The 6,886-nt window shown below is 40.0% G+C and overlaps 1 pseudogene; it reads left to right on the top strand.

Annotated features, from left to right (window-relative positions):
* The first annotated feature begins 1,133 nt into the window (after window positions 1–1,133).
* LOC133067094 (olfactory receptor 10G4-like) lies at window positions 1,134–2,069 on the top strand (annotated as a pseudogene).
* Window positions 2,070–6,886: the final 4,817 nt, after the last annotated feature.

Below are 6,886 nucleotides of genomic sequence, written 5' to 3'. Positions count from 1 at the left end.
TTATCTCTTATATTGATTCTTTCTTGTTACAGGTAGTAGATTTTACATAAGAATCATATGCTTCATAGGGTTGTCTTCTCTTTTGAGGTCATTGCCTGGATTTATGAGTATAAGCAATGGAAGATTGGGGAAGGATATCATCTCTAATAAAGCTGATAAGAGAAAATATTATATTTAAATGTTTAGGATAGAAATCTATATGTGAGAATCCAACTGCTTCCTGGTGGATTGTGGTTGGGAGAACACATATGAAGTTTATATTTTCATAGCTTCCTAAGTGACTGCATAAAATAAGACAAGTTTGAAGCTAGCTGTGTTGTGATGGTTGATATTTTCTGGATCACAAGAGAGATTGTCAGGATTCTGTATGAAGTTTAGAGATTCTTAACCTGCTCTGACTTTATTTCCTATATAAACAATAAGTGATAGTTAGTGAGACACCAGTACCAATACCAGTGATGAAATTTTCATCAAAATTATAGCTTTGAAATTGAGAAGTCTCTACAGCAAAATGAGAATTTATCTTCTTTCTCTACTCTCTCTCTCACTCCCTCCATAGCTATAGTTTTACATTAAAAAAAACAAGGCAACAGCTACAAATAATTTGATATCATTTACTGAGTACCTATGAATGTTATTACTTTACTAAACACTTTTTGTTTATTATCTTACTTCACACTGACATCATCAGTGAGGCTGGTGATCCTGACTTTGGATGAGATGAGAGACCAACCTGAAACTTTGATTTCAACTTTGTGAGACCTGGAGCATACAACAAGCTAACGTGATCCAGAGAAAGTATAAAATAGAAAATTTCGCTTGTTTTGTAGTGCTCATGATATATCAATAGAAATTTTTGTGGCTTTCTCCCTTTTGCACATCTGTGTATGCCTATGTGTATGGTGTGTGTGTTTGTGTGTGTGTGTGACAGAGAGAGAGAGAATGAGAGGGATTTAACAGAGAGATGAAATCATTCTATCTCCTTTTTCAAGGGAGGTTTGTGGTAAGCAAAGTTGAGTATGACTCTAGAATTACCTACCTTGTATAAAGCAGTTCTCAATAAAATGTTGGGTGCTCTTGATGTTCCCAGAGAGAGAGAGAGAGAGAGAGAGAGAGAGCAAAAGTATGGAGAAATGACAAACACGAGTGTAGTGACAATGTTCATCTTCTCGGGCCTTCCCCACACACCAGAGCTGGACACGCTCCTCTTTGGAATCTTCCTGGTGATCTATGTCCTCACTGTGGTGGGGAACCTTCTCATCCTGCTGGTGATCACAGTGGATCCCCGCCTGCACACCCCCATGTACTACTTCCTGAGCAACTTGTCTTTCATTGACTTGTGGTTCTCCACAGTCACTGTGCCCAAAATGCTGATGACCCTGGTGTCCCCAGAAGGCAGTGCTATCTCCTTTCCCAGCTGTGTGGCCCAGCTCTACTCCTTCCACTTCCTGGGCAGCACCGAGTGCTTCCTCTACACCGTCATGTCCTATGACCGCTTCCTGGCCATCAGTTACCCGCTCAGGTACGCCAGCATGATGAGTGGGAGGAAGTGTGCCATCCTGGCCACAACCACGTGGCTCAGTGGTTCTCTGCACTCTGCTGTCCAGACCACACTGACATTCCGTTTGCCCTTCTGTGGACCCAACGAGATCCAGCATTACTTCTGCGATGCACCGCCCATCCTCAAACTGGCCTGTGCAGACACCTCTGCCAATGAGTTGGTGATCTTTGTCAACATTGGGGTGGTGGCCTTGGGCTGCTTTCTTCTTATTTTGCTGTCCTACGTGTCGATCATCCATTCCATCCTGAAGATCCGCACCTCAGGGGGGCGATGGAGAGCCTTCTAGACCTGTGCCTGCCACTGCACTGTGGTCCTTTGCTTCTTTGTTCCCTGTGTTTTCATTTACCTGAGACCAGGCTCCAAGGAGGCTATGGACAGGATTGTGGCTGTTTTCTACACTGTGCTGACACCTCTTCTGAACCCTGTGGTCTACACCCTGAGGAACAAGGAAGTGAAGAAAGTTCTGTTGAAACTTAAAGACAAAGTAGTGTATTCACAGAAGAAATAATCTCTGCTATGTAAACTTGCTCATTTAACAAATACAGTAATAGAATAGTATAATGAAACATAGAAATATAACACAGTATAGTACAATATATGATTTTATCAGTGTGAAATATTTTGAATATACAGTTCTCAGTGTTAAACTTTATCCAAACTTCTTAGTCAGGAATATTTGTTCCAAGAATTGTTTTTCAAATTGAAAAAATTACAAATATTTTATTAATGATAAACATGCTAACTTTTGATCTATGATATAATTTCTCTTCAATACATCATTTTACATTTTCCTCTAATTTTTTTTCATATATAATTGACATATAACATGGTTTTTACCTTTTTAAAGAGTGAATATTCAACTTGGATCTTGGATGCAAAATAGTGAGCTATTTTTATATACCTAAGGAAAGTTATGACCAACCTAGATAGCATATTAAAAAGCAGAGACATTACTTTGCCAACAAAGGTCCGTCTGCTCAAGGCTATGGTTTTTCCAGTGGTCATGTATGGATGTGAGAGTTGGACTCTAAAGAAAGCTGAGCACCGAAAAATTGATGTTTTTGAACTGTGGTGTTGGAGAAGACTCTTGAGAGTCCCTTGGACTGCAAGGAGATCCAACCAGTCCATCCTAAAGGAGATTGGTCCTGGGTGTTCATTGGAAGGACTGATGCTGAAGCTGAAACTCCAGTACTTTGGCCACCTGATGTGAAGAGTTGACTCATTGGAAAAGACCCTGATGCTGGGAGGGATTGGGGGCAGGAGGAGAAGGGGATGACAGAGGATGAGATGGCTGGATGGCATCACCGACTCGATGGGCATGAGTTTGAGTAAACTCCGGGAGTTGGTGATGGACAGAGAGGCCTGGTGTGCTGCGATTCATGGGGTTGCAAAGAGTCAGACACGACTGAGTGACTGAACTGAACTGAACTGAAGTTGAAAATTTTTTTTTTTTTTTTGTCTTAGGCATCCAAACTGGGGACAATGCTCAAGAACAGCCAAAACTTTCAGAGGCCATTTATTGAGGCAGCTGTGCACCTGCCTCCTCAGTTCTTTTTCCGGCTGCATGTGTGTGTATGTGTGTGTGTATGTATGTGTGTGTATGTGTGTGTGTATGTATGTGTGTGTGCCTGTGTGTGTGTTTGCATGAAGATCCCAAGGTAACACCCCGCTTCCCAGGACATCTTGACCCTGGTCAGTGCTCCCACACTGAAAGAATCCCACACATCTGAGAGGCTTGTTGTCTCCCTAGGTAGGTCTGCCAGGACAAGCTATGGATCTGAGACGCTCCTTTCAGAGACTGGGAACCATCACCACCTTCGGTGAGCCCTGAAGTTTCTCAGATTTGGTCAGTGTGATCAGGAGGAAGCTACTATCAGACACCTCCAGTCCCCATCACATAATCTGACCTTAAATTCCTGTATTAATGGACCAGATGCTCATATTCAGCACAACCATTCTATGCTGGGTCAAATCACTATGGATGGTGATGAGGGTCATTCAGCACAGAGAGCACCTTCTCTCAATATTTCAGAGTCTTGGAAATTCATATTCACCAAACCTCAAGGCTGGAGCCAGGGGTGCTTCTTATTTAGAAAGAAAGTAGAAACATTAAAGTGTAATTAAATCACATGGTATCATGGTATTTAAAAATATTTCTTTTACAAGTTAGAAAAATCAGGCCTAGTAAAGACAAAACACCCTGAAAAACCCACAGTGCATAGCTACACAGCCCATACAAGTGGACTTCCATGTGCAATGGGTGAAGTGCTGTCACTGCATGTAAACTAAAGCAAATATTGGTTCAAATAAGGTTAAGAAATAATTATGCTCTGTATCTCTATTTTTCAGCTGTGAAAGACCTTCTCTAGCAATAGTGTTTGGAGGGTTCAGTGAGTTAGTAGAAGTAAAAGTCTTTTGAGATGAGAAAGTATTGGTTATCCAGTCTCATCTGACTTTTTGTGACTCTGTGGACTGTAGCAGTACTGTCCACAATAGTTTCTTAATTCAAGTTTTAAAGTTCAAACCTGGGACCACCAGCTAGATAGCCTGATTCTCAGAATCAATCCTTTTACAAACTATTTTCATGATTGACTAGTGATTCATGTATCTTCAAAAATACAGTAGTTTTGAAGATATATGAAAGTAGTTTTCTTTAAATCACTGATAATAAATTAGTATCATGATTGACACCATTATTTGTGATGCAATTATTCCAAATGTTTTGATAAATTTGATATTCCCATACTTACTAGTTTTCAAGTAATTTAACTGCAATAAAGTCCTTGAAACATTAAAATTATATGGAATTGAATTATTTGGAAGAATTCAGAGGCAAAAACATAAATGTTATTGAGCTTGGGATATACTAGACACCTTATTTATTCTTTACTAGAGACTTCATCAGTATATGAACCTTATGCCATAGGTACTATTGATACATAATGTAGAAAACTGAAGATGATTAGGTTCCTTACTGTGTGAATCCCAAATTCACACAGTTAGTGAGGAATGTGGTTAAGGCTTAAACACAAATGGGTTGGGTTAAGTCGCTCAGTTGTGTCTGACTCTTTGCAACCCCAGGGACTATAATCTACCAGGCTCCTCTGTCCATGGGATTTTACAGGCAAGAGTACTGGAATGGGTTGCCATTTTCTTCTCCAGGGTTTCTTCTTGACCCAGGGATCGAACCCAGGTCTCCCACCTTGCAGGCAGATGCTTTACCGTCTAAGCCCCCAGGGAAACCCTGCACCCAAATACTCAGCACCAAAACCCATGGAGTGAAATTCTAGCCTGCATTGGTACAACAGAATTTCAGGAACATTTTAATTCTTTGAGAACAAAACATCAGTTAACATCAATAATCACTGAAATAACAAAGAACAGAATTTTGTACAGTTCTGTGTAGTCTATATATCAAATATAGGCTTAAAAACAAAAACCTAATTCCCCCCCATATACTATGAAAAGCACCTTAGCTACCCTAATTCTGCCTGACTTAGATTCTAAGTGCTTTATAACACTATTTATTTGTGAGCTTCCCATTAATTTGTGGACTTCTCAAGGAAAAATATTGTCTTTTCTTGCAGTATTCCACCTTCATAATTGTTGGTCTCATTTCTTTAAGATGCTCTCCCTGCTACAGACTCTTTCCACTTCCCAGTATGCTTCTACTTTCTGAGGGACGCAACTTCTGATGCACACACTCATAATTTTAGATATCACTGCTAAACAGGGGAGAAAGCAATGGCAACCCACTCCAGTACTCTTGCCTGGAAAATCCCAAGGACAGAGGAGCTTGGTGGGCTGTAGTCCAAGGGGTTGCTAAGAGTCAGAAGCAACTGAGTGACTTCACTTTTACTTTTCACTTTCGTGCATTGAAGAAGGAAATGGCAACCCACTCCAGTACTCTTGCCTGGAGAATCCCAGGGACTGGGGAAGCCTTGTGGGCTGTCTATGGAGTCGCACAGAGTTGGACACAATTGAAGCGACTTAGCAGCAGCAGCTAAACAGGGGCCTTCTGTGTCTGTCCTTGCTGTTCCTGCCTTCCTTGTTCAAGTTCCTAATAACTTCAGTTTGTCAGATATTCCATTAGTAGATAAAATTATTGCATCAAATTTCATGTGTTTAAACTTTTTTCCCTCTTACTCAACATTTGCCTCTTATGTGCTATGATTGTCCCAGCAAAATGTATGCTGAAGCTCAGAGGTTCTGCCCATAATCCTTCCTCATACCTTTCTTTGGACAGAGGAGCCTGGTGGGCTACATTCCATGGGGTTGCATAGAGTCAGACACAACTGAGCAACTTTCACTTTCACTTCATTAAACAAACTAGAATACCTTGCCTCCTTGAGAGGCATAGATATGAACTGGGATAAGATTTTCTGAACCGTCTGACCCTAAAGTATTCCCATCTTCCCTTTGCTTGAACTAGTATGGCACTGTCTTAGTCCCTTCAGGAGCCATACTTCTTACTGCCTTAGGGAGGTGCTGCTCCTGGGAAATCTGAAGTGATAACTCTTCATCTTCTCCTGTTCACCTGTCTACCTCATACTTATTTCTGAGGTCTCAACTTAAATATCACTTCTTCCTGAAGGTCTTTCCTGGGCAGAAACCATTTCATCCTCAATTTAAATTACTAATCCAATTGGAAGAATCATTATTATTATTATTATTTTTTGGAAGAATCAATATTATTGAAATGACTGCATTACCCAAAGCAATCTACAGATTCAATGCAATCTTTATCAATTACCAATGGTGTTTTTCACAGAATTAGAACAAAAAATTTAAAACTCGCACAGAAACACAAAGGACCTTGAATAGCCAAAACAATACTGAGATAGAAGAATGGAGCTGGAGCAGTCATGGTCCCTGACTTCAGACTATACTACAAAGCTACAGTCATCAAAACAGTATAGTACTGACAAGAAAACAGATGCATAGATCAATGAAACAGTATAGAAAGTCCAGAAATAAACTCACACCCTTATGATCCATTAATCTATGACACAGGGGACAAGAATATACAATGGAGAAAAGACAGTCTCTTCACTAAGTGGTCCTGAAAAAAAGTGGGCCTCTACATGTAAAAGAATGAAATTAGAAGAATCCCTAACACCATACACAAAAATAAACTCAAAATGGTTTAATGACCTAAATGTAAGATTTGACACCATAATACTCCTAGGAGAGAATATAGACAAGATATCTTTGACATAATTTATAGCAATATTTCCTTAGATCAATCTCCCAAGGCAAAAGATGTGAGAGCAAAAATAACCAAATGGGAACTAATCAAACTTAAAATCTTTTGCACAACAGAGG

Source organism: Dama dama, chromosome 2 (genome assembly GCF_033118175.1).
Source record: "Dama dama isolate Ldn47 chromosome 2, ASM3311817v1, whole genome shotgun sequence".
Classification (NCBI taxonomy): domain Eukaryota; kingdom Metazoa; phylum Chordata; class Mammalia; order Artiodactyla; family Cervidae; genus Dama; species Dama dama.
Note: the sequence above shows the minus strand (reverse complement) of the source record. Positions and strands in the feature narration are given on the sequence as shown.